Here is a 13,004-nt window from a genome sequence, read left to right as displayed (position 1 = left end):
GAGGTCAGCACAGTTTATAATGAAGAGCTAAATTGGAACCCCTTACATAACAGGCCCATGGTGTGTCTCCATTCCTCACCTGGGGACCTTGGTCTCCATTCCTCAGCTGGGGACCTTGGGAGGCCACTTACTCCCATTTGCCATGAGATCCTGCCTAGTATGACGAGTCATTTCTGCATGGTCCTGATCTTGGCCAGCTATCAATGTGACCCCATGAGTCTGTTAAAGGGCTGGAAATGTTGCAGGTGTGGCTCCCAGGACTAGATAGCCCTGCCCCTGTGACTGCCTGGAGACTGTCAAGCCCAGGACCCTGGACGGGTGGAGCCAACCTCAAGCAACCAGAAAGACTGGGCCATGGAGGCCCAGGGGACTCTCTCATGGGTTATTTTGGGACTTTTCCTCCCTTTATTTAAGCATGTTTCTTACCATTCTTTAAAAACAAATTTTTGAGACATAACTAACACTGAGATAAATACTGAAATAAACATTGTCCCATTTAAAAATGTACAATTCAGTGGTCTTTAGTATATTCACAGATTAGACTTCTAACTATCACAATAATTGTAGAACAATTTCATTCTTAAAAGAAACCCCATACCTATTAGCAGTCATCACCTCTTTCACTCAACCCTCTCCCAGCCCCAGACACACACTAATCTGCTCTGGGAACTTGAACTTGCCTATTTTAGGTACCTCTTATAAATGGAATCCTACAATATAGGGTCTCTTGTGTCTGGCTTATGTGTCATGTCATGTTGTGGCATTTATTGTTACTTTATTTCTTTTTATGAATGAATAATAACCCATTGAATGGATTTAGCACATTTATCCACCACTTGAATGAAGAACATTTGGGTTGTTTCCACTTTTAAGCTAATTGGTATACCTATGAAAGAAATTACTCTTAACAATGGTTTTATCGTTTGCTTGGGTTCTGGGGATCGAACTCAGGGGCACTTTACTACTGAACTACATTCGCACCCTTTTTATTATTTTGAGACTGGGTCTCATTAAGTTCTCAAGACTGGCCTGGAACTTGGGACCCTTCTACCTCAGTCTCCAGGTAGCTGGGATTACAAGTGTGTGCCACCATGCTTAACTAATCTTTTTAAAATTGTGATTAAAAATATGTAACATAAGCCCCACAAGGTTGCACACACTTGTAGTCCCTGTGATTCAGCAGGCTGAGGCAGGAAGATCAAAAATTCAAGGCCAGTGGGGGCAACTTGTGAAATCCTGTCTTAAAAATAAGAATGGCTAGGGATGTAGCTCAGTGGTAAAGTGCTGTCCAGCATGTGGCTCTGGTTTCAATCCCCAGTGCAGAGTGTATACACATATACACACACATTTAATTTAAGCATAAAATTTGTCATTATAAGCTTGTGTGTGTGTGTTGTGCTGAGGATTAAACCCAGGGCCTCACATATGCCAGGCAAGTTTTCTACCAGTCTCAAAAAATAAGAAATCAGGGGCTGGGGTTGTGGCTTAGTGGTAGAGCACTTGCCTAGCATGCATGAGGCACTGTATTTGATCTCCAGCACCACATACATACAAACAAACAAAATAAAGGTATTGTGTCCATCTACAACTAAAAACAAATTGAAAAAAAAATATAAGACATCATACAATAAACATTCTTTTGTATCTGGCTTCTTCACTTAGCAGATTTTCAAAGTTTATTTATGTTACATATATCGGTACTCTTTTATTTATTTAGTTTTGCAGTGCTGGGGGGATGGAACCTAGGGCCTTATGTGGGCTAAGCACTCACTCTGCCACTGAGCTACATCTCCAACCCACGATTGTTTTCTTTGATCCATGAGTTAGGGTTTTGTTCATAATTTTAAAAGATAATGTTTTCGTATTTCTAAGTTAATTGCATTATGGTGAATTAATAGGATACATATGGCACAATTATTTATTTGTTTCATGGCCCAGAGTATCATAAACTTTCATAGAAGTCCACACTGGCCAAGTTGCACTAATATAAAAAGTCTGCTACCACTCACAAATTTTGCAGAGAAGAAGGTGTGGGATTTAAGCATTATTCCAAGTTGCAGAAGGGAGGTCAGTTCCTCTGCTGTTTGTGTTTTGTGAGACAGGTTCTCCGTGTTGCCCAGGCTTACCTCAAATTCCTGGACCCAAGTGACCCTCCTGCCTTAGTCTCCCAAGTAACTGGAATTACCATGTATCACAGCATCTGGGGAGGGGAGGGGTCCTCTGCTTTTAAGGAAGAGCTATAAATAGAAATTTACTGTTGTGCATTAGAAATGCAATTTGAGTACAAAAACCTTTTTCCTGAAAACAACTGGTATTTCAATTATGGTTATCATACACTTATTGCCTAAATTGAGGTATTAATTCCTTAGCTGGCCCAACCTACTCCATGAGTCCAAAAAACGACTTAAAAAAATGCTTCAAGAAAAAAACCTATTACCATAAAATCTGAAGGCCTGAGGAAGTTACATTCCCAGCACTTAGCAAGTTGTGTCTTGGTCATAGCCTCCCAATCTCTTTTTAGTAAAAATATTCTATAGTCTTTGTAGAGTTGAGAGAAGGAAGAAAAAAGAAAGAAATAGCCCTAGCATGCAGCCAAGAAAACAAGGTCTAGGGGTTGGGATCGAGTCTGAGCTTGCCTCCCATCTTAGAAAAGTTATTTTAACCTCTCTCTCTCTCTCTCTGTACCAGGGATTGATCTCAGAGGCACTCAACCACTGAGCCACATCCCTAGCCCTTATTTTGTACTTTATTTAGAGACAGGGTCTCACTGAGTTGCTGAGCGCCTCATTTTAGCTGAATCTGGCTTTGAATTCAAAATCCTCCTGCCTCAGCCTCTTGAGCCTTAGCTTCCTCGGTTCTAAAATGCAGAGTAATGTGTATCTTGCAGAGTTTGTGATAAATAATACATGCAAAGCTACTAAATAATACAACTGACATAAAATGTGCTGAACATGTTGTTTTTGCTGTTATTAACATTGTTGTAAGCTTTCAATTGAGAGAGGTCACAGCACAAATAAGAAAGCATCTTGCTTAAAATAAGATTCCAACTGAGGGTGATGGTGAGCAGATCCTCATGTAATGGCTCAGTAATACTCTTTCAGGAAATGCTTAGTGCCAGCCACGTGCCTGGTATCGTTCCTGAACCAGGTCCATCTTGCCCACGGCACAATATGCCAATCACTGACAGAGTTTTGCAAAAAAAAGCTTATTCAAAAAGCAGCTGAATGTAGAAGAAGAGTCCCAGTTCTCAAATCCACCTCCCAAGGATAGGGTTTGGGGATGCTTATGGGATAAAGAAGCAGGGCTGTAACTAAACAAAAGCCTAAATACACCCTCTAGCTTCACTTGCTTTTAGTAGACTTAAAAATTCTCTAATTTTGAAGGCCATACAGCTGAGCAATATGTTATTAGTCTCCGGCAGGCTCTGCTAAAGTTGAAACTGACGTGTGGGCCATAATCATGGTTGCCTAGGTTACTTTTCAGACATTTGAAGTTTTGTTTGTTTGTTTTTTGTGGTACTGGGAATGAACGAACCCAAGCCCTCAAGCATGTGAGGCAAGGGCTCTGCCGCTGAGCTACATTCCCAGCTCTTTTAATTTTTTGACTTGGACACAGAGTGTTGCTAAGTCACTGAGGCTGGCTTTGAACTTGAGATCCTCCTGCCTCAGCCTCCTGAGTAACTGGAATTGCAGGTGTGCACCACTGTGGGGGCTTGAGAGTTGTTCATGCTGACAGCACTGTTCACTTAGGCCTGTGAAAGTATTTGATGGGCGACTAAAACAGGGTGAAAAGTTTCGCATCTCTGTCTTCATTTTGCATCTGTCTCTTTTGCAACTTAACCTTCGGGTCAGATTTCTGCTCATCTCTGCATGTAGATATTAGTCACAAGGGATGCTCATCCGGGTAGTACAAAGTTGATTAGCTCTAAATTTACCTAATCTCTCTCCTCCCCCTTCAAGACTAAAGGCACCAAGATATTTTCAAGATTTACAGGGGCATCAAGACCTTGTGATTATATGAGTACCAACTACCAGTTCTATACCATCCCATTTCGGACTACTGGAAAGGGGACTAGAAGTCTCCAGTTATTGGTCCTTGCCTAACCTAAGCCCCCTGCCTGACTCTCTCCCCCTTACAAAGCGGCTGGAAACTCACGCTAAGTTAACATGCTCTTTATTGGCAATAGCCTGCTCTCTTCTTGGTTTGCTGATTTTCTAAAGCATTTTTTTCTTTTTTTTGCCCCACAACTTGTCCTCAAGTCATTGGGCCTTTTCAAGTGGCAAGTAAATGAACTTGGGTTCAGTAACAGGGTGACTTAAGGCTTGGGGAAAGACTCACCTCAGGCCCAAAGAAATAGAACAGACTGATCATGACATCAACCCTTGAAACCATGAGCCAAAATAAATCCTTCCTCTTAGAAAAGAAAGAAAAAAAGACCTGGAGGAACGTGGCTGGAGGAGAAGGGTCAGTGGTCTGTGCATGCAAAGCAGACTCCATGGCTCTGCTTGGGATGCGCCTTCAGAAAATGAGGTTAGCATGATCTGAGGCTGGAGTTTGGGGCCTCGTGACATCAAAAGTTTGACATTTGTGCAGGACCAAGTGAAGAGTCAGAGGTCTCCAAAACAGACTTCAAGTTGCTGATAAGTAACCTAGGCAACCATATCATCATGACCCACGTGTCAGAGGGTCATCTACCACAGAGCTAGTGAGAGACTAATGATATATTGCTCAGCTGTGAGACCTCCAAAACCAGTGACGATTCAAAGCTTACTAAAAACAAGTAACTGAAAGCAAGTGAAGCTAGAAGGTTTATTTAGGATTCCCTTGGTTTCAGTACTGGGGACGCCACAGCAAACAACCAGCTAAAGTCTCTCTTCTTTCCTTTAGGGCATTCGCCTAAAACTGGGTGTATAAGTTATTTACTTTGGCAGAACTTGCCAACAAGTGGTTTTAGGGGGCAAATAGAGAACAGAATGGTAGGGACTAGAAAACTGGAAATGATATGGGTTGCCTTAAGTCATTTTGGGGGATCTAAGTATACTTCTTTTTGTAAATTATGGTAAAAGGTACATAACATAAAATTCACCATTTTTGTAGGGCAAGATGTAACGTGGGGCATGTTGCTTCAGAAAAGAGGAAACTTAACTTGCTGGCTGCTACCCGCTTCCCAGTCCTGGGGCCATAGGTGGCTAAGAGAGCACCTAGCGATTAGCCAGAAGGCATTGCCGTGGGTTGTGATGAAGAATGGGACCACCTCTAGGATAGGCTCAGAACCCTTCTGCCCTCACGGACAGCTCGACAGCTCGTGTCTCCCATTACTGCCTGTAGGATGGGTGTACACGTAAACTCTCCCCACCCTGCTGACCTTTTCCCTGATTGGCTCCTGTACATTATATTAGCTGTGTATGTTTTCTCATTAAACGAGATCCTGCTTTGACAGTTTTCCCTGGCACGTCTGATTGTCCTCCAGGGAGGGAGGGCTGGGTGTGGGCGGGCAGTCGACCTTTACCCTTCTTGGCCTGTCCTGGCCGGGGCGTGCTCCCCCAATCTCTCCCACAGGTCAGGAGGGAAGAGGGGAAGGACTAAAAACCCCGACACATTTTGAGTGTACAGCTCAATAACATTCTGTATATTCACATTGTTGTATAACCATCTCCACTAAACTAAAACAATCATCCCAAACTAAAACAATAAACCTGTTATACAAAACTCCCCACTTCCCCTCCCCTAGCTCCTACTTGCTTTCTCTGTGAATCTGACTATTCTAGGTAACTCAGTGTATTAGAGTTCTCCAGAGAAAGAGAACCAGTAGGAGATCCACCAATAGGTGGAATTGGCCCACTGATTATGGAAGCCAAGAAGCCCTACAATCTTCCATCAGCAAACTGGAGAACCAAAAAAAGCCGGTGGTGTGCTTCTAGTCCAAGCAGGAAGGCCCAAGAAACCCAGATCAAGCTGAGAAGATTCTTCCTTCCTCCACTTTTCTGTTTGATATAGGTACTCACTGTTATGGTTGGCACACGAGCTATTCTCCAAGCTCCTATGTTAACGTAGCAATGTTCAGAGGTGAAGTGATTGGACTGTGAGAGCTGTAACCTACTGGGTCCATTCCAGTTTGAATGGACAAGGTGGTAACTGAAGCCAGGTAGAGTAGGACTGCAAGAGGGGGGTCACCTGGGGAGTGCCCTCGGAGGGTTCATGTTCTCAGTAGCCCCTTTCCTTCCTCTCTCTGCTTCCTGGCTGCTGAATGGAACAGTTTTCCTCTGCATGCCTTCCACCATGCTGTTCTGTCTGACCTTGAGCCCAGAGCAATGGACTCAGCTGACCATGGAATAAACCTCTGACACTCTGAGACAAAATAAACCTTTCCTCCTCTAAGCTGACTAACACAGAAAATAGTGCCAGGAGTGGGGTCATCTTCTGACTAATCTGCCCATGTGGTCCAGAAGCCTTTGGAGCTGATGTGTGGTGTTAGACCAGGACGCAAGAAAAGACCACTGACTCCAATTAAAATCAAATTAAAGCAAACTTATTATTTCGACCAGCTGGGCTGCCTCTCCCACCCAAAACCGCAGGAACAAGACAGCACCCCAGCTTTCCTGCAGCCCAGCTTTATAGCCCAGAAAGTTACACAAAGGGGGGTTACAGATAACAGAACTCTGACGAGCATAACACAAATGGTAGTTTACATTTTTGCTGGCCCCGACATCAGAATTTATGAAGGTCATTAGAGCCTCAGAGAGGGTCGTTATCTGGCCAGGGAAGGCCAAGATTTGTGAGGCGTCACTAAAGTTTCAGAGAGGGCTGCTATCTGGTCAGAGAGCCAGGCATGGTGAGTTCAAGGCACGGGCAGGCATTCCAAGCAGGTTCAGAATTTGCAGTAATTTATAGTAAAGCTGAAATTATCTTTTCATGGCTTTGTGGCGAGATGGCTCCCAATTTTAAGAAAAGATCAGGTTGGGTCTATCAGTGGGAAGAATTTGGGAAAGTTTTGAGATTCAGGATGGAAAAATTGTAGAATGTTGTAAACAGAGCTTAATGGGAAATTCTGGTGGGAGCTCAGAAGACCAGAATGATTATAGGAATTGCAGACTGTGCTCATGGGGTTTCAGAAGAAAATGAGGATTCCACTGGAAATTGGATCAGAGGTCATTCATGTTATATTTTGGCAAGGAACTTGGCTATATTTTGCTCCTATCCTGAGATGTTGTGTGAAGTGCAATATAAAAGTGATGGCCTAGGGCTGGGGATGTGGCTCAAGCGGTAGCGCGCTCGCCTGGCATGCGTGCGCCCGGGTTCAATCCTCAGCACTACATACAAACAAAGATGTTGTGTCCGCCAATAACTAAAAAATAAAAATATTTTAAAAAAATAAAAAATAAAAAATAAATAAAAGTGATGGCCTAATAAATCTGACAGAGAAAATTTCAAGGCAGCCAAACTTCCAGTCAGTGGGATGGATATTGCAGGCGGCATTTAGACAGATTTACTGTGAGAATTAAGAAAATAGGGCTAAAGGATCTTTAAAACTTGTAGTTTTAAAACTAGGGACAAGGAAGTTGTACTTATTGAAGAGACTGTATCCCCTAAAGATATGCTGAGTACTTTGCACAGAGATAAGATGGTTTGAGGGCATCTCAGGAATTTGCAAGACCATACCCATTGGAGGCTTCTGGGTGTAAAGAGAAAATTTCTTTGAAAATAGATATGGATGTGTCCTGTTTGTGAAAGGAGACCTAAGAATTTGTTTCACTGTGCTCAGTCTCCAGGCACTTAAAGGCCACTGCAGCCATGACCTCAGGGAGTCAGCTACTGCTAGAACTGACAAAGACCTTGCCATCAACCATGTGGTGCTGGTGTTAGGTAGGAATTCAGGAACATCAAGATGGTGGAGATAAGGTATAAGAGATAAGAAGCCACTGGAAGATAAAACAAGGAGATGAGTCCTGTCCCTGTTTACAACGGATCCCCATTACCATGATAACTCCTGCCACTGAGGATTTATCATCATGACAACTCCCACCACAGGTTTAAATTGTAAAATGACCAATGGGGGTAAAGTGGGCAGTATTCTAATTAGGTTTTCTAAAATAACCAATAGAGGGGAATGGAAAAATATTCTAACCAGGTATCATAAGGTAACCAATGGAAGCAAATGAGGTGAGGTCTTCAATCAGGTCCATAAAGGGAAGAGAATGCCCCACAGCTCACTATATAAGACCCTAATTTCCAGACACTGGGGCCTTGAGCATCCCTCTCTTGCTCAGCCCACTCAACTTTACCTAACAGAGTGCTACCTTCTCCTTCAGTAAAGCTGTTCTTTGACTGTTACTTCTGTGTGTCTTGCTCAACTCTCTGTTCAGGACACGAAGGACCTGGACTTCCAACTGGACATCCCAACGGCAACACTGGCTCTGCAGGAATGCAGGATATTGGAGTTAAGGGGTCATGAAGGCTTCCATCAAGACTTCAAAGGAAGTACTGGGAAGCCAGGAAGAGCAAGGCAGGGCTGGAGTCCCTGCAGACTGTCCCTGAGAAGGTGAAGCCAGAATGAAGACCTCAGGAATGAAGAGATGTAAGTAATGTGGACTGTCTGCTGTAAGGGTCCGGCGAAACGTCGGAGAAAGAGACCACCAAGTGACCACTCATGCAATTGGCAGAAGGGGATTTATTGATCTAGCATGCTAGGGCTCCGTGCCCACTCAGGAAGGGAGAACAGCCCAGAGCCCAGAGCAGAGGTCAAGCAGTGCTTAAGTACACTTTTTGGGGAGGGCGGGGGCTTTGCATACATCAGAACAAATCATCATGAGGCGCGGGAAAATTGAACAACAACTCCTAAACATGATTAGTTCATTCATTGGCGGGAACAGGTCAGGTGGGGGTGATAGGTCAGTTCTAAAGCGGGGTACACATTCAAACTGATTGGTTTAGGCCCTGCGATGCCTACGCGCGACCACACAGAGCCCTTCAGTTATTAAACAACCAAGCAGTCAGGGGAAATATTTACTGGGCGGTTCCAAGCATTGTCTTAACAGCTACAGAAATTTCAGGTTTTGCAGGTAGCATAGAAACCTAACAATACCTAGTCCTTTACATTTTAACTCAGACCTTGCAGCTTTGAAACTTTACAATACCCGGTCTTTTACCCTTTAACTTTTACGCTTTAACTTCAATTTCTTTTACCCTTACACTGCGAGGCCACACACCCTGCAACCAGCGAGGCCAGAGGAGCAGGAATGCTTAAGCCATTTGGAGAGTCCATCCCACAGCCATATGACCTAGATACAATAGACAGTTCTGCGACTTGTTTGCCTGGCTTGGTCTTGGTCTATCCCTTCTTTCTATGTCCCTATTCCTCCCTTTTGTAACTGGAATATTTACTCTGTGCCATCGTATACTGGATATAGGTAACTTGCTTTTGATTTTTACAGGGGCTCACAAGTTTTGCCTGGAGTCTCAGAGGAGACTTTGGACTTGAACTTTTGGGCAATGCTGAAACTATTAAGACTATGGAACTCTTGGAGGTGAACTAAAGGTATTTTACATTGTGAGATGAATGTGAGCTTCTGGGGGCCAGGAGCGGAAATGTTATAGTTTGTATATGAGGCATCCTCAAAAGATCCTGGGTTATTTCAGGAATACTCAGAGGTGAAGTGATTGGATTGTGACAGCTGTTACCTAATTGGTCTGTCCTAGTTGGATGGCCTGGGTGGTAACTGTAGCCAGGTAGAGCATGGTAGAGGAAGTGGTTCACTGGGGGTATGCCCTGGAAGGGTTTATGTTCCCAGAAGCCCGTTCCCTTCCCTTTCCTGGCTGCCATGAATGGAGCAGCACTCCTCTACCATGCCCTTCTGCCATTGTTACCGCTGTTGGCCGGTGACGAGTCCTTGCTTCCCCAATGTTGAAGAATAACACCAGAAAAGCACACGCCTAGGCAAGGTCAGAGTAGAAATTAGAAGTTTATTAAAGGACAGCAGAAAAGACTTCTCCCGGAGGAAGAAGGGAACCCAAGAGGTGGAATCCGTGGAAGTGCGTTGTCTCCCCTTTTTATAGTTTTGGTGATGGAATGTAAGGGGGAAGGGTTGGGACACAGGTGGGCCAAACAAGTAATCTGGGCTGGAAGGACTTCATTATCACTTCTTGGGATGGGCTATCTCCAAATCTGTTGGGGGCTGTTTCCTGGGTTCTATTAACATTTCTTTGGGGTGGACTTTGGCCTAGGGCCTTTCTGGGACTTCATTAACATTCCATGAGTTGTCCTGTTTCCCGGAATCATTGTCAGCATGGCCTCCATTTTAGATTTCACTCGATATTAGACCCGATTTACCTAACTACACTGACTACCTAACTTTAAATCTGGCTTCACCATGATGGTGGGCCTCACTCTGGGCCTGAGTCCATGGACTCAACTGACCATGTACTAAACCTCGGAAACCATGAGCCAAAATAAACCTTTCCTCCTCTAAGTTGTTCTTGTCAGGTATTTTGGCCACAGAGACATAAAGCTGATTAACTCACCCACTCACATTGGGGAAAACAATCTGCTTTACTCAGTCTACTGATTTGAATGCTAATCTCAACCGTAAATATCTCTTAGAAATAATGCTTAGCTAAATAATTGGGATCCCTGTGGCCTGGTCAAGTTATCCCCAAAGATTAACCATCACATTCATAAGAATGGAATCATGATTTCTCCTTTTGTTATCTGGCATAGCATAATTATTTTTTCAGCACTAGGGATTAAGTCTAAGGCCTCATACATGCTAAGCAAGCACTCTACCACTGAGCTAAGTCCCTAGATCTTTTTAATTTAATTTTACATATATTTAGTTGCAGATGAACACACATTATCTTTATTTATTTTTATGTGGTGCTGAGGATCAAACTCAGTGCCTCATGCATGCAAGGCAAGCACTTTACCACTGAGCTATATAGCCCCATTATATGTGGGGCTGAGGATTGAACCCACTGCCTCACACATGCTAGGCACATACTCTGCCACTGAGCCACAGCTCCATACCCTTAATTTTATTTTGAGACAGGGCCTCACCAAGTTGCCCAGGTAGCCTCAAACTTGTGATTCTCCTGCCTCAGCCTCCTGTAGCTGAGGCATGTGCCACCTTACCTAGCTCTAATAGTGTCCTTTGATGCACAAAAGTTTTTAATTTTGATGAAGTCCAATTTATCTATTTTTCTCTTGTTGCCTTTGCCTCTGGTGTAATACCCAAGAAATTACAGCCAGATCCAAAGTCAAGAACTCCTCCCCCTGTTTTCTTCTAAGACTTTTGTAGTGGTATGCTCTATATTAATATCTCTGACACATTTTGAGTTAATTTTGGTATAAGGTGGCAAGTACAGGTCCAACTTCAATCTTTTGCATGTGGATGACCAATTTTCTGTGCATCAATTGGTAAAAAGATTGCCCTGGGCTGGGGGCATAGCTCAGTGGTAGAATGCTTGTCTACCATGCAAGGGCCCTGAGCCCAATACCCAGCACCACAAAGAAAAGGAAAGAAAAAAGCAATTCCATATAAATTTAAAAATGGATTTTTTCTATTTCTGCCCAAAAATAATTGGGATTTTGATAAGGATAGCATTGAATCTACAGTATGTTTTGAGTAGTTGACATTTTAACAGTATTGTCTTCCAGTTCATGAACATGGGATGTCCTTTCATTTATTTATATTTCTTTAATTTCTTTCAGCAGTGGTGTGTAGTTTTCAGTGTAGAAGTCTTAAAGTCATACTGTTTTAAACACCACACTGGTGTCTCTGGGCCCAGTTCAGTTTTCTAGCTGTGGGTTTTGCAATTCTGTAAGTTGTGATCTAAGTGTGATGATGGAAGGAAATGCCCAGTGCTGCTAAAGGTAGTTGTCACATCTTGTTCTCTCCCTGGATGAAATCTGGGCCCCTTGAAGGCAGAAGCAATCCTTTCTCTGACCACCTCCACTGCCCAAAATACTAACGATGGCGGACACATCAGCACACCATTCAATATCCACCCAGTAGCCACAGTGACTATTTACATGATGCAAATTTAATTCCTTCTCCCTGCTTTAAACCTCAAAAGTGTTCTTGTCAGGATAGCTGTCATTAAGGCATCCTCCAAAGACCTGAGATATGATTCCTGCCAAGCTCTCCAATCTTAGCAGAAAGACCCTTTTTTATTCCTTCTATACTCTTCAGTTATTCTGACCTTCTTTTCTTTTTTCCCACTAGTGGGGATTGAACCTGTTAGTTGCTGAGCAGGCTGAACAAATGTTAACTGCAGGGTGGGCTGAACACTCCACCCTCACCCTAACCTATCTGGCTCCTTATTGCTCGTTTGCCTCAAGTCTGAACACTCCACCCCACTCAAGGCTGAACACTGGTCCCCAACTGTCTGGTGCAACGAAAACCCACATCTAGCCCCTGCCCCATCTACCTGAAGGCAGAAGATGACACCCTTAGCAACTACTGTATGATCCAATCACTGTGTGCCAACAAGGTAGCTTACAGACCCAGAGACCCCATTAGATTTTGGTTATAAAATCTCTCTCCTGCTGGGCCCCCCCTCTCTTGCTCTCTCTCTCTCTCTTCTCTCACTTTCACTCTCTCTCTTTTTTCTCTCTTTCCTCTCTCACTCTCTCTTTCTTCTCTTTCTCATTCTCTCCCACCCTCTCTCTCTCTTGCACTTTGCTCTCCCCACCCCCTTCCTCTCTCTTGCTTCTCTCACTTTTGCTCTCTCTCTCATTCTCTCCTCTCCCCTCTCTCTCTTTGCTCTCCCCCCTTTCTTTTCTCTTTCTCCCCCCCCTCCCCCTCTCTTTTCTCCTCTTTCTCCTGTCGACCAGATACTGCAGCAATAAAGATCTCTTGGTTGCTCGAAGTATCATGGTTACTTTCCTTTCAAACCCAAGGACACTATCCCACTGAGTTACATCCCCAGCCCTTTTTATTTTTTATTTTAACACAGGGTCTCACTGAATTACTGAAGCTAGTCTGAACTTGCTATCCCCCTGCTTCAGC

This window comes from Marmota flaviventris, chromosome 10, assembly GCF_047511675.1.
Source record: "Marmota flaviventris isolate mMarFla1 chromosome 10, mMarFla1.hap1, whole genome shotgun sequence".
NCBI classification, from domain to species: Eukaryota; Metazoa; Chordata; class Mammalia; order Rodentia; family Sciuridae; genus Marmota; species Marmota flaviventris.
The sequence above is the reverse complement of the archived record's forward strand: the minus strand, read 5'-3'. Positions refer to the sequence as shown.